This window comes from Antechinus flavipes, chromosome 5 (genome assembly GCF_016432865.1).
Source record: "Antechinus flavipes isolate AdamAnt ecotype Samford, QLD, Australia chromosome 5, AdamAnt_v2, whole genome shotgun sequence".
NCBI classification, from domain to species: Eukaryota; Metazoa; Chordata; class Mammalia; order Dasyuromorphia; family Dasyuridae; genus Antechinus; species Antechinus flavipes.
The window spans coordinates 226,043,335-226,071,082 of record NC_067402.1 but is presented as its reverse complement, the minus strand read 5'-3'; the positions used below and the strand labels follow the sequence as shown (position 1 = coordinate 226,071,082).

Genomic DNA, 27,748 nt, shown 5'->3' with positions numbered 1-27,748 from the left:
GTGAGTACAACATGAAATTCAAGTCAATAAAGTGATAATATTTGTGTAGCTCAATAGATAGCCAAATATTCCTCAGCTGGGGCTACCGAAACTGGTGATCTGACCTCCCAATTTGCCCTTACTTCAGTAAGAATTGCTGATTTGACTGCCTGTAGAGTTTATTAACTGGGGAAGGAGAATAGGAAAAATCAAAGTGATCAAATTTTCCAACTGAAAATGTAGATATCACAATTTTTACAAAAGTGATTGAAATCTGTTTCTCCGAAGAGAAGTAAATTCTGAGAAAACAATGATATTTGGAAGTGATATGAACACTGAACAAATTATCTGAATAGAGCAATTTTAAAGAGGGGCAAATCAACCAAAGCAGAAAGGCAATAGTTTCCCAGTTCTTTACTTCCACCCCCACCTTGGATTCTCAAGAAACAATTCTATTTTTGCTTCTAGTCTAAAAAATGTTTTCTTTCCAGCAAGGTGAGTAGGAGTGGGGAGAGGAAGTAAAATGAGGTACCAGAGTACACACACACAAATCAGGTATGGAAGAGACAGTTTATTCCCACATAGAAAAGGGAACGCTAAGCAATAAAGAATCATAAAATGATTAGAATGGGGCCCAATAATTTGCTACTAATAATACAATTAGTTGAACAGCTAATATTCAAACCTCTTCAGGACATTTGCAGAGAATTATTTGAGGTCTACTAATTAGCCATTTTACATTTCATCTCCTTTGAGTATAATCAGATCACTGTCAAGTGGGTTCTCACTTTCTATTGCTCACCACCTTCTTCCCAACTCTTACTTCTGCTGCTATTGACCTGCTCAAGGTGCCCAGGAAGCAGAAAATGACAGTTATCTTTCTGAATCTCATAAGCTCTTCTACCAAATGAAAGAAGGCTCAAATGGGAGGTGATCTCAGGTATAAGGAAAGAGAACAAGTATTTATTAAGTATCTACAATATGGTATATAAGCAGCTAGATGACACAGCAGATAGAATATTGAGCTTGAAATCGATCGGGACAGTGTCTTCATGAGTTTAAATTCTGTCTCAGATACTTACTATCTTTGTGACTCTGGACAAGTCACTTAATCCTGTTTGCTTCAGTTTCCTCATCTGTAAAATAAACTGGAGAAAGAAATGGCACATCACTGCAGTATCTTTGCCAAAATTAGGTCATAGAGGATCTAAACTGTCACAAATTAGAGAATTATTGAAGAATAAAATGTGTCAGACATTGTACTAAATGCTTTACAAATATTGTCTCATTTGATCTGATAGGTGATAATCATTATCACTTTTATTATTGAGAAACTGAAGCAACCTGAGGCAAAATATCTGAATATTTGAACATAAGTCTTTCTGACTCCAGGTCTAGTATTCCATCCACTGAACTACCTAGTGGTATACTCTAGCTTGTCTAGACTTGACTAGGAGGCCATAAACTCCTAGCAAAGGCTAGAGAGCTCAGATAGTTGTCCTTATACTTCAAGCTTGTCAAGAGAAGCAGTGCTATTCCGTTGAATTTCTGGCAGATTATCCAATTTAAAATTTTGTATTTAAATATTTTTCAGGCATCAAACATTTGTTCCTCCTCCCCTTTCCTACCTTATCCCTACCCCCAACTATGGGAATTCAAGAAAAAGAAATTGGCCATATGCATACATATGAGTTTTATTCTGTATAGTTAATCCATCATCTCTTTGTCAAGAAGTGGATAAGTTAATCATTGCACTGATTAGAGCTTTTAACTCCTTAAAAATTCTTCATTTTTACAATGTTATCATAGTGTAGATTGTTCTTCTGGTTCTTCAGCTGTTAATTAAAAGATTTTTTTTGTACTATATAGCTCAAATCCCTGAATTATCATTGTAGACAGGAACTAGTCCCCAGAAATGTTTATTTACCATGAAGTGTGAGGGAAGGGTGTTAGAATTCTCATAAGGTACTAAGCCAGTGGAATTGATAGAGACAATGGTTGTTCTTAGCAGGGTGCTTAATAGTTCACTAATGTACTTAGTCCTTATTAGAGTTCCACAAGATCCACACTTTAAGAGAGGAGCTCCCACAAGTCCACAAGCCCACTCTCGGAGGCAGTCAGATTCATTCCAACTTCCACTTTTGTGCTGGCTGGAAACATTGGGAGGACGAGAGGCTGAAGCTGGCAGAGACAAAGCACTAGCAGCAAGAGCTCTTGGAACCAAGGAGAGAGATAGGCCACTAAGAAAGCTAACCCGGCCCAAGAAAGGAGGCAATACTTGGAAAGAGAAAATAAAGGATCTGGACTTTAACTCCTGGCTGCATTTGAGGTGATTATTACTCCGAACTGAAACTAAGGCTGCCTCCAGAAGCCTTCCAAGAAATCTGCTCCCAGAGAAAATTAAATTTTAGAGAAGAATATTACAGAAGGGGACCTTTCATCATGCATGTATGGAAGTAGATCCCCTCAGGTTTCTATGTGCTGGCAGCTTCTGCAACTGAGCCTGTCCCAAAGAAAACAGAGTAGGGGTTGCTGTATTTGTAAAAGGCGATTATTTGTTCAAATCACATCTTGGCCCTGAACTAATACAGTTTTCAAGACTATTTAGTAACTCTAAGGAGAGCAGAGGTTTTTTTCTATTTACTAAACTTGTACCAGAAACACCCTCTCTGCCTCTAACAAAATGATAAAAGAGTATCTATTTGAAACATAAACGTATATATCTTGGCTGTGACATTGATTAAGTAGATGCCAGTAACATCACAAAGGACATTTATAAGTTTCTAATAATGAAGGAATATGTAGGAAAGGAATGTTATGGAATCATAGCATCTCAGTGTTGGAAATTATTTTAGAAGTCATCTTACCTGAAGTTTAATTCTCTTCTGTAACAATCTATTCAGTATTTAACTTCATGCTTTAATATCAATTCAAAGAATTCTACAAGTGGAAGGAAACTTTAAAATGATTGAGTCTAGTCTGTTTATTTTAGAGATGAGGAGACTCTTTTCTGTAATGAAGAAATTGACCAATGATTGCTTTGTCTTTAGAGCATGATCAGTTTTGACACTCCTGGTGGGCATATAGAACATATTCAATATTCCCTATCTGGCTCCAATCTAATAGTTGGAGGCTTAACAGTCTTACTCTTGGCCATAAGTGACTAAGGGGCTAGTGTTATGTGGTGATGAGAAATCTGGTTGGCTGAAGTGCTAGAGTTGCTGAAGGCTTAGGATGAACCAGAGCATCACATTACAAAGGATTGATATACCTCCTTTTGCCCTTTTGCCATTTTCTTTCACACTGGTGAGGGAAACCAAAATTATTATGAGCTTCTAAGTAGGGTATGCCATGAATACGTGACACCTCTGATACTTGGATGTTTTTTCCTTCCTGATCTTAAGTGACTGGATATCCAGAGAGAGAACTGACCAGATTACAATTGTCTGAATTTTGAAAAGTCAAAAGAGCCGGAAAGTGAAGGCAATAACAGAATTCACAGGAGGCAATAACAGTGGCTGACAACAGAGAACGCGCCTGTAGACAAGATGAAAAGTCAGATAAACACAGAGACTGTTTTAGGGATCTGACAGACAAATGCTGGTTGTGGATTCTAGAAAGACAACGATTCTTAGAGTCCACAGAGAGTTAAACCTAAGAACTTCATAAATTCAGGAGTTTAGAAGTAATTCTTGGTCTTGTGTGTTTGAACTTGCACTCCTCAGGGACCATATAGGCATAGAGAGCTTCCCTTTCCAGATTGTGGAGATAATTTTCTAACTTCTTTTCTTGCTCTATCTTCTCAGATCATATCTTTTTGTAAAAGTTAATTAATGTCAGCTGATTGATATTGGAGAACATATTTATTGGGGGCGCATAAACCACAATACCAGAAATCCAAACACTTCTATGTATTAGGTTAGCCTTCTTTTGGGGTAACATTGCAAGTAGGAAGTGGGAGAGTAAGCCTATAAGAGATACTATACTTCATTTTACAGAGAGGTTAGTTAAATTACTTGCCCCACAGCCACATGCTTATCTTCTAAAGTTAGTCTTTTTTCCACTAAAGAATATTGTATATCCAATACATAATGATGTGGTATGGTTGAGATCAGTTTTGTGGCAGATGTGATTCTTGAATCATTGTCTATAATTTTTGAAAGATCATAAAGTAAAAGAGAGGTTCCACAGAATTGGAGAAGGGTAAATGTCCTTATATTTTGTTTTGTTTTAAATAAGAGAATTGTCAATTAAAAAATAATTGACACATTTTAGCAAGGATATTGAGAGTATGGAGAATATCCAAAAGAGGTTAACCATACCATACCACATTATGCCATAATAAAGATTAGCTGAAGGAACTGGGATGTGTATCCCGAAGAAGAGAAAACAGATGGGTATATGATAGATGTTTTTGAATATTTGAGGAGTTTTCCTATAGACAAGGGATTAAATTTGATATGTTTGGTCTCATATAGCAGAGCTAGGACCAAAGAATGAAAATTTCAGGAAGGTAGACTTCTTAAAGAAAAACTTTATACAATTAGAATTTTGGAAAGTAGAATAAGTTGTCTCAAGAGGTTAGTGGGTCCCCTTCTAAAGTAGGGATTGGATAATCACTTATTGGTTAAATTGAGGGGACTTTGTTCACGTAAGGTTTGGATAAAATGACCATTGAGGTACCTTTCAACTATGAAAGTTCTCTAATAATAATATGAGTGATAACATGTTCCTTTTTGGTCTAATTATAATTGTCTACATCATGAACAAAATTTTTATTTATTTGTAGCTCAAAATTATTTTTATTTTCATTATTAATTATTAGTAGTAACAATCTTTTTAATGAAAGCAATATGAGCCACTAGACTTCATTATTTTCTAAAAAAAAAATCTGTTTGCTCTGGAAGATAAGATGAACTTGCAAGTAATAATTGTTTGCTAGTGATAAATCATTTAGTTAATTATATTAGTTAGCTAGCAAAGTAGGTGAATTAATTTTTAGATTTTTTTATTGATATACTAACCTATAGGTCCCAATAGTGAATATAAGAGCTATTCAGAAGGAATTAAGTTTCTTTTCACCATATACAATACAAAAGCACCCAGCAAGGCTTCTATTTCACCTGAGCAGAAAGTTTTCATATAAATACATTTTTTTTCTTTCCCTCCATGGTTTTTGCTTAAAATATGGTATCATGAGTTAATTTTCTATTCATGCTTATATATTTTCACTGTGTTTTTATATGAGTATGAAGTCAAGAAAATCACTTTGGCTGGTCTGTAAAGTGCTGTAAAGTATAATAAGTGTAGAAAAGTTGATTGGGACCAGGTTTTAAAAGGTATTTAAATATCAGAGAACTTGATATTTGATCCTAGATTCAATAGGGAGCCTCTGGAATTTGAGAGGGACTAAGGGGAGGAAATATGCTCAAACCTATGCTTAAGAAATATCATTTGGTAGCTGAATGAACAATGGGGTGGAGTGGAGGCGGGAATACCAATTGGGAGGTGATTGCAGCAGTACAGATGAGGGCTTGAATTAGAGTGGTGGCCATATAAATGGAGGAATGAAACTCATGTTGTGGAGGTAGAAGCAGTGATGCGGAAAGGTGTAATGATGAGCAACTCTTTGCATATATAATGTGAGGGAGAGTGAGGAATCCAGGCTAACCTGGATCTAGGTTGTGAACCTGAGTGATTAAAGGGATAGAATTCTGGGAATCTCAAAGTTAAGTAGGTTTATAATGAAATCTGTGCTACAGATTGCAATCCAGCTGTGGCAACTCATTTTATGAGACTCACTCAGTAGCTTCTAAAAAGATGGTGAAAGGCTTTTTTCTAGTTACTACCCCAGAAAAATAGCACTTTTCCTAGTTGCTGTATCTTGCTACAGTTGTCAAAACTTGGCACAAAACAAAAGGGAAGGGGCAAAAGTTGAGTATGTGGGGAGCATGAGGAGCAGTGGAGCAAGGGGGCAGGAGAGGATTTTCCCACTGGCACTTTTGCAGTTATAGGTACTAGGCTGTAAGTACAAGAAGGGCCAACACCTAGATAGGAGTAGGAAGTTGAATCTTTTTTATTATCATTATTATAGCTTTTTATTGACAGAACATATGCATGGGTAATTTTTGCAACATTGTCCCTTGCACTCACTTCTGTTCCAACTTTTCCCTTCCCTTCCTACACTCCCTCTCCTAGATGGCAGGCAGTTTTATACATGTTAAAGTATATCTTATATACAATATATGTGTGCAGATCCATACAGTTCTCTTGTTGCACAAGAAAAATTGGACTCAGATGGTAAAAATAACCTGGGAAGAAAAACAAAAATGCAAGTAGTCCACATTCATTTCCCAGTATTAGGAGGCTGAATCTTGCACAGTGATGTGAGAGGTTAGGGTGGGATGTTGGCATAGGAGTGATTAGCTGGGACTACCTTCTAGACTAGCTATTTGGAAGAGGTTGGGATGCAATTTATGGCCTCATACCCCTATTGGTTGATAGTGTACTTCCCTGAGATCATTGAAACATACTGCCTTTAGAAGGCAAGAAATCTGTTTTTTTGATCTTTATGCCAGAGCCCTCTGTCCACTTGTTGAAATTTTATTTTCTCTCTAATCTGGAATTTTATTCCTTGGTTTTCCAAAAGTTGGTGATCATAAGGGAACTTGGCAAATATGGCATTACAATGGCATTATGGAATATTTTGGTCAGTCCTTTGACTTCTGGCAGAAGGATCCACTTTTGGGACAAAGGAGGAATAATGTAACTATTAAAAAAGATATAGAATAAATGGACCCATAGAATGTACATTTCTTGATGACATGAAGAGTTGTTTTATGTTTCCACACATTTGGCTTCTAGCAAGGTGCCAGACTGTTGGAAAAAATGAAATTAATTAAGGAAAACATTTGTTTTGACTTATAACTTGTTCAGCACTGGGCTAACAATCCTTTGGGCTTACAAATACAGAGGTAAGACAGTTCCTGCACTCAAGAAATTTGAATTCTAATTAGACTACATTTCCTTCGTAGTGGGAAGAGACTTATGAATGGGGAGGGAAGCAAGAAGGGCTTATCTTGTATTAGCCCTTCCACCAGGTAATGGAAGTATTGATTTGACATGGATGATTTTCTTAGCTGGCATCTAATATAAGCTTGTTGAATGAATGAATGACAAAGAAATAACGCTTCTTCACTCCTTCCTGATCTAAATCAAGAGAGTACTATTTCATTATTCAACTTTAAACTATCCAGGGCTTGCCCCGAAAACAAAACAAAAAAACACTCTAAAACTTGTTAATTTCACTTGAGTGTGTCGGGTGGGGCGCTGGAAATGGGGAAAAATAATTTTTGTTTTGTTTTGTTTTGAAATTAGGTGCAAATAGTGATGTTTGCAGAGGGGTTGGGGAAGGAAGGGGTGTTTTGGTTCATATGGGGTTCCTTGTCTGGATAACTGAACACGTGTATGTGTGTGTGTGTAGGAGTGGGCAAGAAAAAGTTTTTGGATTCTGTGGATTGCCCATCTTGGAAAACCAAGAGCGAGTATGTGTGCTCAGGGAGAATTATTATGTAGAGTTCCTGCCGGAATAACTGAGACTGTCCTTGCATGGGGTGGGAAGGAAAGCTTGTGGAATTAGTCTAGATCCCTGCCCAGATAACCGAGAGGGAGCTTAGCCGATAGGGTTGGCCGGAGCAGTGCCCACGTTTCTGTCTTTCTCTCCAGCTCCCTTTCCCTGTCTTCTTTCTCTCTGACTTTTCCTTTGTGTGAGTCTCTATCTCTGTCACTCTCTGTATCCCGCTCCCTGACTCTTTCTGTCTGTCTCTCTGTGTCCACTCTATTTCCCACCGTCTCTCCCTGTGTGTCTTCTTGTTCTTGTTCTTCTTCTTGTTCTTCATCTTCTTGTTCTTGTTCTTGTTCTTCTTCTTGTTGTTGTTCTTCTTCTCCTTCTTCTTCTCCTCCTCCTTTTCCTCTTCTTTCTCTTCTTCCTCCTTTTTCTCTTCCTCCTCCTCCTCTTCTTTCTCCTCTTTCTCTTCCTCCTCCTCCTCTTCTTCCTCCTCTTCCTTTTTCTCCTCTTCCTTCTCTTTTTCTTCTTCCTCCTCCTCCTCCTCCTTCTTCTTTCTTCCTCCTCCTCTTCTTTCTTCTTCTTCCTCTCTCTCTCTCTCTCTGTTTCTCTCTTCCTCTCTCTATCTCTCTGTGTGTTTGCCTCCCTCCCTCCCTTTCTCCCTCCCTTTCTCCCTCCTTCTCTCTCTCCCCCCTCTCTGTCTCTCTCTTTCTCTCTCCCTCCCTTCCTCCTTCTCCCTTCCTTCCTCCTTATCTCTCGCTCTCTGTCTCTCTATCTCTGTCTGATTTTCTGTCTCTCTCTCTCTCTGTCTCTCTCTGTCTCTGTCTCTCTCTTTGTCTCTCTCTCTTTGTCTCTGTCTCGTCTCTCTCTCTCTGTCTGTCTCTCTCTCTGTCTCTGTCTGATTCTCTGTCTCTGTCTCTCTCTTTGTCTCTCTCTTTGTCTCTGTCTCTGTCTGTCTCGGTCTCTCTCTCTCTGTCTCTCTCAGTGTGTCTCTCTCCATCAGTCTCTCTCTTTCCATTCCTGGCTGGCTCTCTGCCCCGTCTATCTCTCTGCTCTTGTCTGGCTCTCTCTGTCTCTCTCCTTGTTTATCTCTGTTCCTGTCCCTGTCTCTTTCTCCCAATCTCTGCCCGTGTCACGGTCGCGCTCGCTCCCGAGGCGGGCCAGGTGGGGGCGGGGAAGCGGGCGCGACTCCGCGCGCGCGGCTGGCCCGAGTCATCAATTATGCAAGGACTCGGGCGGCGGCGCGGGGAGCGGCGCGGGGGGGCGGGCGCGCGGAGCGCTCCAAGATGGCGCCCACCGCAGTCCCGCCCGCCGCAACCTCGGCTTCTCTGCAGTCCGGCCGCGCCTCCCGGGCCCCGCGCTAGGGCCGCCGCCGCCTCCCTCGCAGCCTTTGCCGTAAGTGCCCCCTCGCCTACCGCTGAGGGCCCTTGGCTCCTCCTTGGGAACCCCTGGCCCCGGCCACCCCGTCTTCGGCCACCCCGTCAGGGGCTTTGCCGCAGAGTGCGCGGAGAGGCTGCCGGGGCCGGGGCCGGGGCCGCCGCCGCCTCCCGCCCGCCTCCCGAGGGGTGCCCGGGTGACCGGACTCCGGGCCGCCCGCCCCGTCGTGGCCTCCTGGGGTCTCGGAGCCCTTTCAGGGATCCCGGACAATCCTGTCCCCTTCCCCCCACTCCTCGCCCGCTCTCCATCCCTTGGAGCCTTGGGGGGGCTCGTGTCCCTTTCTGGGGGTAGCGCTTCCAGCCCGGAGCAGACCTTATGGGCTCAGTCCGGGGCCTCTTCCCGGGCTGCAGTGGTCAGGGGACTGAGCTTTCCGGAGTTGTTTACCGTCGCCTCTCGTCCCTGCCCTCCTTCCCATCCTTGACTGCATCCCTCCCGTTTCCCGTTCCCGGAATATTCTCGCTGCAGAAATGGGACTCTTGGGTCTCTGCGCCCCCGATTCTGCCTTTCCTGTACCCTCGATGTCATCCCTTCGCTCTACCCCCCACCTTGGTGCCGAGAGTCTAGGAAGGCTCGGGGCGTCTAGGACTTGCCTTTGGAATCCACCTTTCCCACTCCGAGAAGGGCTCAGGCTCCTGCATTAAGGAGTACATCACTTTCAGAATATCCCCTTCCCCCACCCCCACCCCCACACCAGCCGATGCAGCGCCTGTCTCTCTTCCCCAGCTCTTCCAGCCCCTTCCCAGCTGCTGCAGCACCAGCAAACTGGGGTTCATGTTTGCATTTGGCACTAAGGGGCTGTTTGTCAGCCATGTGGGGGGGGGCTTCTCTTCTCCTTCCATCTCTTTCCTCCCCACACCTCTCCTCCCCCCACTCCTGGGACTGCAAGGCCTCCGCATTTCCCCTTGTAGCTCAGCCTCATCCCTTGAACACCAGCGCAGCCACCAGTGGAGACCTGGCACTGAACTTTCTGGGGGGTTAAGGGAAGGTTTCCAGACCCCTTCAAATGGCCTCGACTTTCCAGATGAAAAGGAATTGATTTTTTGATTTCCAACTTGATCAATAGGATTCTTTCATCATGTCCCTTTCCAACTACCCCACCCAGTGCCATCTACCTTTAGTGGTCTCTCCTCCCTTCCCTTACATTGGGAAGAAGAGTGGGGAATATATTTTACACAGCTTGAACATCTAGAAGCTATACAGCTTGGGGCCAGTCCCTGTAGAATGTGTCATCAGTTTTGTGGGGAAGAGGGGAAGTTAGCAATTGTACCTGATAAATTCAAATGTGGGGAGGTGGTAGTAAGCTGCAGATTCTGCCTTAAGTGGGAAACCGCTGCTGATCCCATACTGGGCATCAGAGGAGAATTAGAGGTGGAAATGGGAAGTAAGATTAAGGAACTTGGGGTTCCTTAAGAGTCCTTTTTGTAAATGTTTTCTGAAATTTCAATGTAGAGGTCCCCTAGAGAGGGAGCTTCAGAGGTGTTTGAGCTTTCCAAGATAGGTTTGCAGATGTGGTGGGTTTTTCAACATTTATTTAAGTATTTAAGTACTTTACCCTCATGTTTTGGGAGAGAGGAAGAATTTATTTTCCCCACTCCTGTCCCCACCCTATTAAAAAATTTTGATGTGTAATGCAAGTAATTCAAGGGTTACTTCCTGGTGGGATTCCTAAAGGCAGAGACTCAGGGGAGTGGAGCTTAGAAGGCTGAGAGCTTTGTACAGTAGCACATTGTCTGTAACCTGGTTCTGGAAATACTGCAGCATTTTTTTCATGGGAACTCATGACCCATAAGGCCTGCACTTCTCGCTGAAAGAGAATTTGATTGCTAGGGGGATGGTTTGGTGTCCAGCAAGCATTTTCTGTCCTAGAAATCAAGGCTCTCCTTGGAGAGGGCCAGGAGCCTGTCCTCTATATCTCTGATTCAAGGTATGTGCTTTCAAAACTCTTTCTTAAGAAGGATGGTGGAGGGGATTGGGAAGCAAACTTATGGATTTCTTGTGCATAGACACAGTGCCTGACAGACAAGTATTTAGTTTTTTGGTTTTTTTACTTCTGGCATGTGATCCTCAAGGTTTTTTGCTCACCATAAGCAGAATTTTGGGGAGATTTTATTTCATGATTGTAGGATTGTAGATTTAGAATGGGAAGGGACCTTGAGAAGCCATAAAGTACAATTCCCTCATTTTACAAATGAGGAAACTGAGGTATAGAACAGTTAAGCGGGTCACACAGCTAGTAAATGTCTGAAGTTAGATTTGAACTGTGGTCTTTCAGACTCCCAAGTCTGATGCCATATCCATTTTGCCACAAAACCTCTTTAAGAAAGAATCATATGATCATTGCTCTACAGCTGGAAGGAACCTCAGAAGCTGTGTGGTCTAATCTTCTAATTTTACAGTTGAAGTAATTGAGGTTCAGAGATCCTATATGCCCAAGGTCATATAGGCAAGATTGGAACTCTCTTAACTCCAGAACCAGAGGCTTTTTTTTTAAAATCATTCTAAGCTGCTTGTTAATGAAGAATAAAGTGAAACACATTGTTTATCTTAATTTAAATATCCGAGTTTCCTTACTTTTGGATATTTCATGAGGTTAATTAGACTTTTTTCTTAGAGACCCAGTCTGGGACCTCTGTTCTCTCAGCATTTGATAAGGTTTAATGCTGTGGTGCTGAAACGGACAGTTCCCTCAGAGCTGAAATGAATTGCACAAATGAATTGTACACATTAGAGAATGGTTTAAGGTTTTCTTTTTTCCTTTTTTTTTTTTTTTTTTAAATTAATTTAATTTAATTATAAAAAATAATTTAAATTTAAATTTAAATTTGTGGATGTTTAAATATGCTTTGTTGTTTTTTGATGTTTAAGGGTCATAGACTCTTTAATACTGTGTTGTTTTTCATTTTGGTTGGCCCTCTTGGAAGCAATATTTACAAACTATAACACTCATGTTGTAGCTATATTGTGATATTATGCTGACTAAATAATTTCAACATTTTTTTCCCATTTCAAATTGTTACAAGATGTTAAAATTATGGGAATTTGGTATCCATAAGAAATACAGGGTCGTGTAAAGCAGAAGAGACTCAGTCTAGTGATTAAAAAGAACAGTGAATTGAGGAAGGTACTACATAGAGCAGAAATCACAGTGATAGTACCACTATTAAAACTGTCAAGAAGATTATTTTGGAATTGTAGAATCTTACAGTAAAACTTTGAGAAGAAAACTTTTTGGTCCTCAATTTTCATATTTATAAAAGTGAAAACTGAAAGACCTCTAATTTTCTTTCCATTCCTTATTCACTGGTTAGTGTTCCAAATCATTTAGTCCAGTCTCACTCACTGCAGAAATATCTCTTATATTATCCTTGACATTATCCTATGAGCTGATATTTAAATATTTATGTGTTGGGGCTATGTTGATGAAAATATCTAGAAATTATCAATTCATTCCTTATTATTGTTATACTAGATTTTGAGAAAAGGCTAAAAATCTTTGTTTTATAGGAGTTTTGCAAAAAGCATATGCCTGCTTGAGAAGAGCACAAGAATAGAACCATGCCCATTTGAAACAAGAAAAATATTCAGTGTCCTCTTTAATGTGTTAATATTATGTAACAAGTTTTGGAAGGAAGTGCATGGATTAGTGAATATTTTCTATAGCAGCAAGTAATTCATAAATATTTGTTGAATTGAATTATACCTGGGTAGGAAAATAAGCTACACTCTATAGAACAGGTTCAAAAGGTAAAGAATTTATCTAGATCAAAACATCATAGTGTAGATGATGAGGATGAAGAGTCACATGGTGACCATTTTGAAGGATACACATACATATAAAAATATATAGGTGTATATATACAGATAAAATTTTTATAGAATTGAACACTAAGACGAGGAAAGTATCTTGTTTTAAATTTAATAATTTAGCAAATGGAATAATCAGTTAATCAACAAACATTAATTAAGCACCTATCATGTGTACTGCCCTGCAAGTGCTATAGAAAATTTTTAATTCAAGAATTTGGAAGATACCAAGCTGATTCTATGTCCAATTTCCTAGATTTTCTAGTCCATTCTCACTCAAAGTGGGAATACCCTCTATATTATCTTTAACAGGTGATAATTCAAGCTTTTAAAAAATACTTACAGTGTTAACTTATTATCTCAAGATTAACAGAATAATATCTGTGGAAGAAGCAAATGCTTCCTTCAGAGGAACAGTAGGAGAGATATTCTCCAAATAAATCCATGTAGCTACATTCATTTGGGATAAAGAATACAAGTTAAGCACAGATCCAGGAAATTTAAGAATGAAAAAGTACAAAATACTTGCCACTAGTTAGTAAGGTGATTTAATATATATATTTAAAAGAAAAAATCTCAATTTAATAATACCAGATCGTGTCACTTAGGGTCTTAACATTGATTCCTGTAAGTTCCACTCCCCCTCCATTTTCTTCAATGCAGCTCCATTATTTGAAATTTCTATTTCTTTTTCTCTTCTTAGCCTTTCCTTATTTTCCAGATTATACTTTCTAGATATATTGACTATGTGAGGTTAGAGATATAGACAATCTGGGAATACAATAAAGAGGATCAGTAAAAGTAGAAGAGAGTATTAAGGAATTGTATGTCATAAGTAAGAAAGGGGTTTAATTGGAAATTTGTTCTAGCTTGGTTTGTAAGCATCCATTTATACATGTATTAATAAATATGTATAATATATATTTATATATACATACAGACACATATGTGCTTTGTGAAATTTTGTAGACTAAAAAGTAACACATTAGACTTAATATTCAATTATATTATGTTGTATGGATAATTTGGATAACCTACATGAATATTTCTTGTTCAAAAGGAAAGGTCTTATTAAATTATTATTTTGCTGACCTATGCCAAACTTTAGGGCCAATCCAAATTACCAACGGAACCCCTCAATATTCTCATCCTCGACCACCATCAGAGGACAACTGTTTATCTGAAAAGGAACTCCTTGGCACTCATCAACCATCAGACAGCTGGGCTGTTTTTAGCTTCAGCTCAGGATTTGGAGTTGTGAAATAGGACCAAGACTGAGGCTCACCTTAATAATTACTTGAGATAAAAGCCAGTGTTCAGAATCTGAATTGTGGTGAAATTCTGTCAGGGGCAGGGCTTAATTTTAAGAGGTCAATGTGGAGTAAATGGAAATTAGAATGATCTGAGTTTAATTCTTGATCTATTATTTGTCAGTTATGAGACTTTAGCTTCTCTGATCCTATTTTTCTTCCTTTGTAAAATGGTTAATAATGATATCTGTGAGTCACCTTAGTAGTTCTGGCTCTGGGGTTAGAAAGACCAGATTTAAAGTACTGCCCCAGACACTCACAGCTGACTCAAGCTAGGAAAGTCATTTCATCTCTTTAAGCCTCAGTTTCCTCATCTGTAATATGGGTATAATAATAATAGTAACTACTTCAGAGGCTTCTTTTGGGGATCATATTAGATAATATATGTAAAGTGCTTTTTAGACTTTAAAACACTATGTATTATCACTATTATTATTATTATCTGCTTTGCCTACTTGTGATAATTAAACTAGAAAATGTATCTGATGCTTTATACAATGGAAAAAGTCATATACAGATGAAAGTGGATAGGGATGAGGCTTTTCTCTGTGACTTCACTGGTACAATTCCTCTGGCACCTTCTCTGCAATTGGATGTATCAGAGTTGCCTAAAGCACTGAAAGGCTCAGTTGGATTTGATCCTTGAATCCTATCTTTTCTGGCTCCAAGACCAGTTTTCTATCCACTGTCATGCTGCCTCTACAAAGAAATATAAAGTGGTATTTTTCTTCGTTTTGCTATATTTTAATCTCCTTTACTAGTTTAGTTTTTTGAGAGCAGGTCCTGCCTCTTTTATCTTCATATCTCCTTTAAAATCTAGCACACTTAATAGGTACTAAATAAACAAGTGTGTGTTGAATGGACATGAAAACAATATAACGTAATTTTTGTGGACAAGAACTTTTTTCCTAACGGTATTATGAAACTCAAGGGACTTCTGATGTCATAGATCCTAAGATTTAGAGTCAGAAAGTACCTTGAAGAATATCTTAAAGGACATTGAAAGCAGTGTGATACAGTGGAAAAATCTCCCAGAAGTGACAGAGCCTGGGTTCAAATCCTAACGCTGACATTTCCTGTGTGATTGTGGGCAAGTCCCTTACTTAACCTTCCTGCGATTCCCCTGGTCCTTTCCTCTATAAAATGTGGGGCCTGAACAAGATGGTTTCTGAAGTCCCTTCTCTTTAGCTGTGATCCTGTAATGTTTTCTCATCTGGGCCTTCTACAAGGGAGATAATGGAGACCTGAAGAGATAGTATAGCTTGGTATAGAACTGAGATTCAAACCAATTTCTTATACTTTCTTGCATTATTATAGTGTGTTATAGCAAAAAAACTAAGAAGATGTACAATAATTGAGGAATAGCTAAATAAGTTGTGGTTTATGAATGGAATGGCAGAAGAACAGAGCAAATAATTTTTTTTAATAACTTTTTATTGACAGAACCCATGCCAGGGTAATTTTTTACAGCATTATCCCTTGCACTCACTTCTGGTCCGATTTTTCCCCTCCCTCCCGTCACCCCCTCCCTCAGATGGCAAACAGTCCTTTACATGTTAAATAGGTTACAGTATATCCTAAATACAATATATGTGTGCAGAACCGAACAGTTTTCTTGTTGCACGGGGAGAATTGGATTCAGAAGGTATAAATAACCCGGGAAGAAAAACAAAAATGCAAGCAGTTTATATTCAGGAAATAATTTCAAAAAAACATGGACAGACTCAAGCTGTACCTGGTGAAGTGAATAGAAATAGAAGAATAATTTATACTGTAGTATCAATATTATACAAATGAACAATTTTGAGGGCTTTTATAACCTGATGAATAAGGAAATGAGAGAGTTCTGAACAACTTATATAATATCAGTACTGTAAAAATAACTTTGAAAGCTGATAACAGTGATCGTTCCTGATTCCAGAGAACAAATGATAAAAAAAAAAAGATGTTATCCATTATAGAGACATGACAGACTTAGCATATTGATGACATATATACATACACACACACACACACACACACATACATTATATATAATGGGATTTTTTTTTTTTGCCTGATCATGCATATTTGTTACTAGAATTTGTTTTTTTAAATGTGTTCCTGGAACTGGCTATGAGGAGAGAAAATAATTGGGGGAATTTTAAAAATAGAAATGTGAACTATTACATGAACTTTCAGATGATCTTACTATATTGTTTTATTTAACTGTTTTAATTTTTCATGAAATGTAACTAATATGTAAATATTTATAGGTTAATATAAAAAATAACACATCAACAAAACTTGGAAAAAAAAAGCAATCACCAATCTTGACTATTCATATATATTGACATTTTATCTAGTAGGGAATAACTTGTGTTTATATATTCTTATCAATTTCTTATATTAGATATTAGGCTTTCCTCAGAGAAATTTGCTATTTATATATTTTTTTCCAGTTGACTAGCTCCCATCTAATTGAATTGAATGAATAAATTTTTTATTAAGCATTATTAAGTGCAGAGTACTGTGCTAAATGCTGGGGATACAAATAGAAAAGTCATTCTGCTCCCTGGGAGCTTACTTTCTAATGAGGAAAAATTCTGGCTTCATTTGCCTAGTTTTTAATTTTTATGTTGCACTTAAACACCCTTTACCAGTAGCCAAAACATTTTCTTTTCTTTTTTTTTTTTAAATTTTTTATTTAATAATTACATTATATTGACACTCGTTTCTGTTCCGATTTTTTTCCCCCTCCCTCCCTCCACCCCCTCCCCTAGATGGCAAGCAGTCCTTTATATGTTGGATATGTTGCAGTATATCCTAGATACAATATATGTTTGCAGAACTGAACAGTTCTCTTGTTGCGTAGGGAGAATTGGATTCAGAAGGTATAAATAATCCGGGAAGAAAAACAAAAATGCAGATAGTTTACATTCGTTTCCCAGTGTTCTTTCTTTGGGTGTAGCTGCTTTTGTCCGTCATTTATCAATTGAAACTCAGGTCTCTTTGTCAAAGAAATCCACTTCCATCAAAATATGTCCTCATACAATATCGTTGTCGAAGTGTATAATGATCTCCTGGTTCTGCTCATTTCACTTAGCATCAGTTCATGTAAGTCTCGCCAGTCCTCTCTGTATTCATCCTGCTGGTCATTTCTTACAGAACAATAATATTCCATAACATTCATATACCACAATTTACCCAGCCATTCTCCAATTGATGGGCATCCATTCATTTTCCAGTTTTTAGCCACTACAAACAGGGCTGCTACAAACATTTTTAGCCAAAACATTTTCATACAGAAAAGGTAACAGAAGAAGATAAATACATGAAACCTCCAATATCAGGGATAGTATGTATTTAAAAAAATAATCTATGAAAAGTATTTAAAATTCCATATGCCCAACTGCCCTGCTTGTCTTTTTCTTTTTGAAAAACCTTTTCTTTCTTCATTTTTTTTGGGTGGGGTGTGTGTGAAGTAATATTATTACTCTACCTTTCCTATATTTTCTCCCTCCACTGAAAAAAGGAAAAACAAAACCCTTGTAATATATAATCATGTTCAAGCAAAAGAAAAAATCTCATTTTCTTTATCTGAAAATGTTTCATTCTTTACCTGGAAAGTTTATCACCATTCTTTTAGAGGGAAATATCTTGCATTATTATTCATTAAGTCTCTCTAGTTGTGACTCCTTATTGCATTGATTATAGTTTCTTAATTCTTACAAAATTGCTTTTCTTAAAATATAGTTATTATTACTGGGTATCCCTTATTAGACAAAGAGCTCTTTCCCTATTCAGGTTTATAAAAGGTATTTCTTATACAGTTCCTCTTATTTGTTTATCATATGACCTTTTATATTTAGATTTTGAATCCATTTGGTGCTTACATTTGATTTCTGCCAAACTTCTTTTCAGTTTTCCTAGTATTTTTGGGTTAAATAATGAATACTCAACTGTTGAAATCTTTCAGTTACCAAGCATTATGTTACTGTATTTGATTGCTTCTGATTCTCTGGTATCTCAATATTTATTTTTAATTTTAAAGCAGTATCAAAATGCTTTAATGATTATATTTTGTAATAAAGTTTGAGATCTGGTATTCTGCTAGGTCCCCTTTCACATTTTTTTTCCCATTATTTCCCTTGAGATGTTTTTGTTTTTCCAGATGAATTTTTTAAAAATTATTTTTCTTGTTTTATAGAAAAATTTATCAGTACTTTAATTGGCATAGCACTGAATCTATAAATTAATTAGATGGTATTATAATTTTTATTATATTGGTAAGGCCCAACCATGAACAGTTTGTATCTCTTCATTTTTTAGGTCTGACTTGACTTTATTTCAGTAAAAAATGTTATGTGGTTGTCTTAATATAATTCCTATGTGTGATAGTAAGTACAATCCCAAATGTTTTATATATTCTTTAGTTATTTTGAATAAAATTTCTTTGTCCTTTCTGCTGGGTTTTATTGATTATATATACAAACAATGCCTGGGAGGGAATTATGTTATTTTATGCCACTTAACTGAATTATTAATTTTGTTTCAATTAATTTTGGGGGATCCCTACTTTTTTTTAAAGTAAACCATCATACTGTTCTCAAAAAAGAAATAATTTTGTTTATTCTATGTCTGTTTTAGTCCTTTAATTTAAAAAAAGACTGCATTTCTAAAATCATATCAAATAATAATGGTAACAGAGAACAGATATTATGGCTTTACCCTGATCTTCTTTGGAAAGATCTCTATTACAAATATTAAATCCATCTGATTTGGGATTTTTTTCTTTCTTTCCTTTGGAAGTTCCTTTGTAGCTTGTTCAATTTCTTACCTAACACCCATCCTTCCCCTTCTCCCTCATTAGATTATTTAAATTCTCTTTTATGTCTTAACCGAAGAAATTTTTAAAATAAATATCTACCTATTTCACTTACTGTTAATAGTGGGGTTTTTGCACATAATTGGGCAAAATAATTTCTAGTAATTTCCTTTATCCTTTTAATTACTTGCAAATTTCCCTTTTTAATTTTTGGTAGTGTAAATTTGATTTTCCTTGGTTAAAAAATATCAAATTACCTATTTACTAGTTTTTCTGGGGGGAAAAAAAAACTATTTACTAGTTTTATTTATCAATTCAATAAATTTCTTAATTTAGATTTTTTAAAATTTGATTTTCAAAATAATTTATTTTTTGTTTTTGTCTGCTTTTAAAATTTGTTTCCCTCCTCCTCCCCTTTTTTAGTTGCATGCTTATCATTGATCTGTACTATCTTTTTTTGCTGATGAAAATGTTGAGAGATATTCTTTTTCCTCTAAAGGCTTATTTGACTGTTGCATCTGAAAAGTATGGGTATGTTGTATTCATTTCTTTCATTTCTTTATTTTTCCTATATGTGTCTGATTTGTCGCTATATTTGTTCTTTGACCCACCAGTACTTTAGATTAAATTATTGACTTAATTTAATTTTGAATCCTTAATTTTGAATTTCATTGAACTAGACTTATCTAGTTTTGAAAAGGAGTCCTTTAGGTTCTGTTATTGTTTTGTTGTTTTTTGTTTCTTGCAATTCAAATAATTTTCCTTTCAAATACTTAGATGCCATTGCTTAGATACTTACCTAACTACATACATGTTGAGATGTATGTATATTAAATACTGATTATTTCATTATTCTTAATGCCTTTAACCATATGGTAGTTTTGCTGCTTATGTTTTTTAAACTGGTCATTTTTACTGTTGCCTTTTATAAATTTAATTATTATTACCTGTGGGTTATTTTAAAATTTGTCAAAGCATAATAAACTCTAGTTTTTCATTTTTAACTCTGTAAATCTTTATTTCAGGCATATTTCTTTTTTTGTAAATTTTTATTATTGTTATTGTTATTTATGATTTAAAGATTGAGTCTCCCTTTTTCATCCAGGTAGGAGGTACAAGCAAGGATACTCATGGACTCAATTCTACTTTGATTAGTATGGAATCTTTGTGGCCTCTCCTTAGATAACCTGGTCCTCCCCACCTCTCCTGGGGGCTCACAACTACTGTACTTAGTCTCACTACTCAGCATAGCTCAGTGTAGCTCGGAACTTCTGAGTTTAAGAGCGCCTTCAAACTCATCCTCCCCAGAAGCTGGGTTTAAAGGCACACAAAGCTAACTCTTGGCTCGTGTTTTTTGTTAGCAATATATTGTTGGATTCTCCTTCTAAAGATCATTCTGTTTTCCTCATCCATTTGATAGATGAGTTCATCATCTTCATATTCACTATTAGGAGTATTAATTCTATATTTTCTTCTATCATAATCTCATAAATTTTTCCTCTCATCCCTCTTTACAAAGAAAGAGATGGAAGCTGATTAATGCTAGTACCCTATAATTGAAGCAGCATTCTTATTCTTTCATTCTCTTTACTAAGTCTTGACCTCCATCTCTGTTTCTTACACTTTTTTGCTTCTTTTTAATCCCATCCTTAGTTATCAGCCTGAAGTATGTTTTGCTTCTTTTCCTTCCCTGATTCTAGTCTTCTATACCTCTTGTCTTGGTCCCTCCTTTATCCATTTCAGTTTTCTGCATTTTTATTCTGTGTGTGTGTGTGTGTGTGTGTGTGTGTGTGTGTTTTCAACCCTCCTTCAACTCATTCATAAAAAGAATGAGATAATGAGATGCTCATTTCTGCATATGGTTTTATGATCCAATTCTCATGGTTTTACGATCTTCTTGCAAATATGTGAAATAGTAGTTTTCTCCTCCTCCCTCATTTTCCCTCAATTGTACATCTTTTTCTCCCTTTAAAACAAAATAAAACTACTTTTTAAAAAAACTCTTTTTGTGTTCTCAGCATACATTTTCATTACAAAGAGACATTTGTTTATTCTACCCCATTAGAATGTAAACACTTCTTTCTTATAGCCCCATTCCAATTGCTCTAATGTATTTGCCTTTGTAAATACATTATAATCCATAACCCTTGGCATGATTATGGTCAGTTAAACAGGATTATTCTTGATTTGTTTTGGAATATGCATTTCTGGATTTTCTCTTCTGTAATGTAATTGTTACCAAGTTTTGTGTGATCTGGATTGTAATTCTTTGGTAAATTCTTTCTACTTGCAATATTATTTCTTTGACTTGGAAACTTGGAGGTTCTCCAAGGCTCTGTTCTGGTTCTTCTCTTCTCCCTCTATAGTATTTCACTTGGTGATCTTATCAGCTGCTATGTGCTATGTGCTATGTGTTCCCATGCTGATGGGTTTGTGCATAATAAGACCCTTGAGCCCAGAAACCTGCTAGCAACCCCCACAGGACATGGCTCAGTGGATAGAGCACCAGCCTTGAAGTCAAGAGGACCTGAGTTCAAATCCAGCCTCAGACACTTAACAATTCCTGGTGGTGTGACCATGGGCAAGTCACTTAACCCCAACTGCCTCAGCAAAAGCAAAAAGAAGAAGAGAAACAAACAGAAAGGTCGTCCCAATGGCAATCCCAAAAGTCTCTCCTCCCCTTCCTTTTCCACTCCCCTGCCTCCACCCACCAAAATCGTCATTTCCTATACAACACATCAGGACTTGCACAAAGAGTGGGTGGGGGCCATTCTTTCTCCAAGCTTACATATTAATAGAGTATGGTCCAATTACTATTTAGCCTCATGTGCTTGGGACCTCAGTGCATCAACTCAAGTCTCAGCCCATTACAATCAGCTTCCCCAGTTTTATTTGTCATTTCTAAACAAAGATCACTAAGATCTATTTATCTAGCCCTAATGTCTCTTCGTACTTATAAATCTTAATCATAGATATTATCAGCTACCTTTGCTTCAATTGCCATTTTTAAGCAGAGGTCACTAAGATCTGTTTATCCAGTCCTAACATCTCTCCCTACTTTTCAATCTTACATCTCCAACTACCTGAACTAGCTATTCCATCTTAAAATTAGCATGCCCAACTTCCTAATTTCCCTATTACTATTATGTGGATCTTCATTCTTGTGGTTTCTAGATTCACATCTAGGTATCATTCTCAGTTTATTAATCTTCTTCTCTTTCCCCCCAATATCCAATATCCTGCAACTTTGTTGTAAAGTTCTGTTGATTTTACCTTTGTAGCATCTCTCATATATACATATGTGCTTCCTCCTCTCCTCTGATACTGCTCTCACTCTGGTACTGATGAGGTGTGGTAGTTGTGATGAAGTGTGAGAATTCGGGTAGGGAATCCCCTCTGGGCAGGGCAGGTCCAATGAGAAAGATTTCCCAAACCTGAAATCTGTGTGGCATAAAAGGGATTTATTGGCACTTGAGAAGCCAGCCTGCTAGGAAGACAGACTTCTTAGTCAAAAGGTCCTGTTAGAGAGATAGCAAAGGTTAATAATGAGAAGAGAATATTTTCACAGTGGGCAAAAGTCCTGGCAGCCAGCTTTGCCAAGAAGAGAGAACTTCCTTGGCAAAGCATAATCCTGTTTAGGACTTCTGCAAAGATTTGGGGTTCAAAGTTGTTTTTTATTAGCTGTCTGAGGCTTGGGCTTCTGTTCAAAATTGAATGAGATTTCACTCATTGTTGTCAATGCTGGGGCTTAGATTCCTATTTGAAAAGAGATTACTTATCTTGGGAGTTTTGAGCTACTGGGAGTGGTCCAAGACTAATTTTCAACTCAATAGAGGGTGCAACCATATCTCTGGCCCGATCTCCAACTGAATGAGACCACTTAACTGGGTGTTGTCTGGGAAAAGTATGCTTTTCCCAGGGGAGAGCCTGAGACCCCAATCATCCTTCTTTTAGAGATTAAAGGGGACACAGTTTCAGAGTTCACCCCTGTCAATACAGGTTGACCCCTTACTGGGTAATAGAAGGAAAGATTAACACTCTTTCCATTGTGCCAGGATCACATCCATCAAATTTGACAAAGATAAAAAGGAAATAGTCAATAATGGAGGAGCTGTGGGAAGATAGTTATCACAGTGTTAGTAGAATTGTAAACTAGTCCAACAGTTCTAAAAAACAATTTGGAATTATGTGAAAAAAGTAGTCAAACTACTCATGCCCTTTATCAGTGACAAAAAAAAAAAGTTCCTATATATAACAATATTAATAACAGCACTCTGGGGTAACAAAAAACTGGAAACCAAATGGTAACCCATTAATTGGGGAATGGTTGGACAAATCACATGAATGTAATGAATATTATTGCTTTTAAAGAAATGATGAAGAGAAGGAATTTAGAGAAACAAGAAACTTGTATGAATGGATGCAAAGTGAAAAAAGCAGAATCAAAATATAAATATAATGCTAAAAGGCAGAAAGGCATCATGGGCTAGTCCATAATGAGCTGGTCCCTAACTTAGGAGGACCTTGGGGCAAGTTCTGTTTCTAACTGATAAGTCACTTAGTATCTAAAGGCTCTTGGCAATTATTTAAGTTGGAGAGGAGGTGTAGCCATGCTTTGGTAGATGAGGTTTTCTCAAAGGAGTTTCTATACCAAAGAAATTTTATATTTTGTCTCTATCCAAATACTAAAAGGAAATAGAACTCTTTTTTTTTTTTACTTAATAGTATTTCATTTTTTTCAATTACATGTAAAATAATTTTCAATACTCATTTTCTTTGTAAGATTTTGAGTTCCATTTTTTTTTTCTTTTTCCCTTAACTCCCTCCTCCTCAAGACAGGAAGAAATCTGATATAGCTTAAATTTGTACAATTTTAAACATATTTCCATATTATTCATGTTGTGAAAGAAAAATCAGAATAAAAGGGAAAATCCACAAGAATGAAAAACCAAACAAAAAAAGGTGAAAATGATATGCTTCAATCTACATTCAGTCTCCATAGTTCTTTCTCTGAATGCAGATGGCATTTTCCATCACTTTTCTATTGGAATTGTTTTGGATCACTGCATTGCTGAGAGGAGCTAAGTCTATCATAACTGATCATCACACAGTTTTGCTGTTACTGTATACAATGTTCACACCTTACTCAACATCAATTCATGTAAGTCTTTCCAGGCTTTTCTGAAATCAGCCTGCTTATTTTTTTATAGAACAATAATATTGTTACATTCACATACCATTGCTTATTCAGCTATTCCCTAATGGATGGGCATTCACTCAATTTCCAATTCCTTGCTACCATAAAAAAAGCTACTATAAACATTTTTGCATATGTGGGTTCTTTTCTCTCTTTTGTGATCTCTTTGGGTAATAGACCCAGTATTGATACTGTTGGATCAAAGGGTGTGCATAGTTTGATAGCCCTTTGGGCATAGTTCCAGATTGTTTTGCAGAATGGCTGGATCACTTCACAACTCCACCAACAATGCATTAATGTCCCAGTTTTCCCACATCTCTTCCAACATTTATCATGATCTTTTCCTGTCATTTTAGCCAATCTGAGAAGTGTGAGGTGGTACCTCAGAGTTGTTTTAATTTGTATTTCTCTAATCAGTAGTGATTTAGAGCATTTTTTCATATGATTATAGATGGCTTTAATTTCTTCAACTGAAAATTGCCTGTTCGTATGCTTTGACTATTTTTCAATTGAAAGAATGACGTGTATTCTTATAAATTCGACTCCATTCTCTATATATTTTTAGATTTCTATATAAGATATTCTATGACAGTGGTGAATACTTCTGATGATCCCCATTTTATGCTTCACTTGACATGAATAATCTGAGAAGGTCATTGGGCAAAGTTGTTTCTTATTCAGCTTATCCAGGAATCTTGTATTGATTTATCTTAACGTATGCAGGAAACACTGCTTGTTGGAGGAGAACCTTTAAAAGTGAGTTTTGCTCTACCAAATCAAATTTTTTTTGCTAATCAACACACAATTAATAGAGTAGGATCTTATATTTTCCATATGTTGTGATTATAAGGATGTGATCTTCTATAGACATTAATTTGTAAAAGTTTACATTACTTTTATTGTTTTTAATTATGGTTCTAAGTTCTTTAACTAAAATTTTCATTTTTATGATATCTTTCTTTTTTTTATGTTGCCTCTATTTCTGTATATATCCTTCCTTCCTTTTCTGTCTAGTAAGTTAACTTTTGCAAAAGAGAAAAAGAAAATTTATTCCATAAGTTTAAAGATAAAAAAAAGTAAAAGAAACCAGACATTTTAGCAAAACTAATCAAGGCATTAATCTGGCTAATAGTATCTGCATAGCCATTATCCCCTGCATTTTCAAAGAAGGGAATCAAGTGCATTTTCTCTTCTTTGGAGTCAAAAACTAGTTATTATGATTATAATGATTATAAAGATAATCATTATAATTATCCAGAATTCAGTACATATATATTTTCCTCTTTCTTCTTCCCCACTTACATTGTTGTAGTGAGCTACCTTTAAAGTAAAGTAAAAATTATTCATGCATGTTGATTTTCTCACTGTGGTCACTTCCTAAGAAACCCCCTTATTCAAACAGAGCTTTTTCTATAAAAAAAGGAAAAAAAAATAGTCAAGCAACCAAGCCATTATAATCATATCTGGGAATTTATATGCAACATTCTTTAGCTGTAGTCTACTCTTCCTGGAAACAAAGATTTAGCTTTGCATTTAATCTGAATTCTGCTGCATTTTAGCCTTGTTTCCACGTATTTTATTGTAGTCATTATATAGGTTGTTCTTTTGGTTATTTTTCCGCTCAGATTCAGTTCATGCATATTTTAATTTTTTATATTTATTGCTAATTATAGGTCAATAATATTTAATTAACATTTAGAGTTATCTTCATATGTTATAGTTTGTTTCCTCATATTTTAATTGAATATAACCACAATGGTACATGTGGAGCATTCTCAGAAAGTAGGAATATGAATTGGCAATTATTAATGTTCTCTTGATCCCCTTTTTGGGAGGAGCTATAAAGGTGGGAGCTTACAAGATAATCCCCTTTTCTATTCCCTTTGGGCTTCTGGCTGACTTTATGCAAATCTGGTGGTAGAAAATATTTACTATAGCTTTGGATTAGATTTATTTTTTAAAATAGTATTTTATTTTCTCAAATACATGCAAAGATAGTTTTCAACATTCATCTTTGCAAAACTTTGCATTCCAAATTTTTCTCCCTCTCTTCCCCTCTCTCTTCTCCAAGATAGCAAGCAAACTGATATAGGTTAAACATGTATAATTCTTCTAAAGATCTTCATATTCATCATGTACACAAAAAAATCACATCAAAAGGGGAAAAGACAGGAGAAAAAAAAGCTCAAACAAACAAACAACAATGAAAAGTGAAAATACTATGTTTTGATCCACATTTAATCTCCATAGTTCTCTCTCTGGATGCGGATAGCACTTTCCATTACAAGTTTATTAGAATTGTCTTGAATCACCACAGTGCTGAGAAAAGTCAAGTCCATCACAGTTGATCATCACATAATCTTACTGTTACTGGTACAATATTTTCTTTCTGCTCACTCACTAGCATAAATTCATGTAAGCCTTTCTAGGATTTTCTGAAATCAGCTTGCTTATTTCTTGATTATTAGATCTTGATTTCTTAATTAGATTTCTTTTTTTTTATTTTTTATTTTAACTTTTTATTGACAGAACCCATGCCTGGGTAATTTTTTTTTTTTTTTACAACATTATCCCTTGCATTCACTTCTGTTCCGACTTTTCCCTTCCTTCCCTTCACCCCTTCCCCGAGATGGCAAGCAGTCCTATACATGTTAAATATGTCACTGTATATCCTAGATACAATATATGTGTGCAGACCCGAAGTTCTCTTGTTGCACAGGAAGAATTGGATTCAGAAGGTAAAAAATAATCTGGGAAGAAAAACAAAAATGCAAACAGTTTACACTCATTTCCCAATGTTTCTTTGGGTGTAGCTGCTTCTGTCCATCCTTGCTCAATTGAAACTGAGTTAAATCTTCTCTTTGTTGAAAAAATCCACTTCCATCAGAATACATCTTCATACAGTATCGTTGTTGAGATATCTAATGATCTCCTGGTTCTGCTCATTTCACTTAGCATCAGTTCATGTAAGTCTCGCCAATCCTCTCTGTATTCATCCTGCTGGTCATTTCTTACAAAACAATAATATTCCATAACATTCATATACCACAATTTACCCAGCCATTCTCCAATTGATGGGCATCCATTCATTTTTCAGTTTCTAGCCATTACAAACAGGGCTGCCACAAACATTTTGGCACATACAGGTCCCTTTCCCTTCTTTAGTATCTCTTTGGAGTATAATAAGCCCAGTAGAAGCACTGCTGGATCAAAGGGTATGCACAGTTTGATAACTTTTTTAGCATAGTTCCAAATTGCTCTTCACTTGATTAGATTTTTTAATCATTATTTGATTTGATGTGAATTTCAATCTTCTGCCAGAATAGCTATGTATGAATAACGCAAATCTGCTTCTATTCTGGCCGCCATCTTGGCTTAAATTCCCATTGGAGATTTCTGAGAAGAAAAGTACATGATGAAAATGTTGACTTGGGCATTTAAAAATATGGTAGCAATATGCAAAGTTACCATGAGTAGAAAGAAAATAGAGTCAGGAGATTTGTGAGGAGCGTCTTGTAGTAATCTACAGAACTAGAATTGCAATGATGGTGCTAGTCATAGAAAAGAGGAATGAATGAAGTCAAGAGGTATTCTCATACATAAGGACTTTTTTTTCCTTGTATTTATATTCCATTAAAAAATCTAATTCT

The 27,748-nt window shown here is 36.7% G+C and overlaps 1 protein-coding gene across 1 annotated transcript in view; it reads left to right on the top strand.

Moving 5' to 3' along the window:
* The first annotated feature begins 8,465 nt into the window (after window positions 1-8,465).
* SCN8A (sodium voltage-gated channel alpha subunit 8) overlaps window positions 8,466-27,748 on the top strand; it is a 211,587-nt gene continuing 192,304 nt past the window's right edge. The window contains exon 1 of the mRNA XM_051963581.1: window positions 8,466-8,938. The gene's annotated coding sequence lies outside the window, so the exon portion shown is untranslated. The remainder of the gene's footprint in view (window positions 8,939-27,748) is intronic.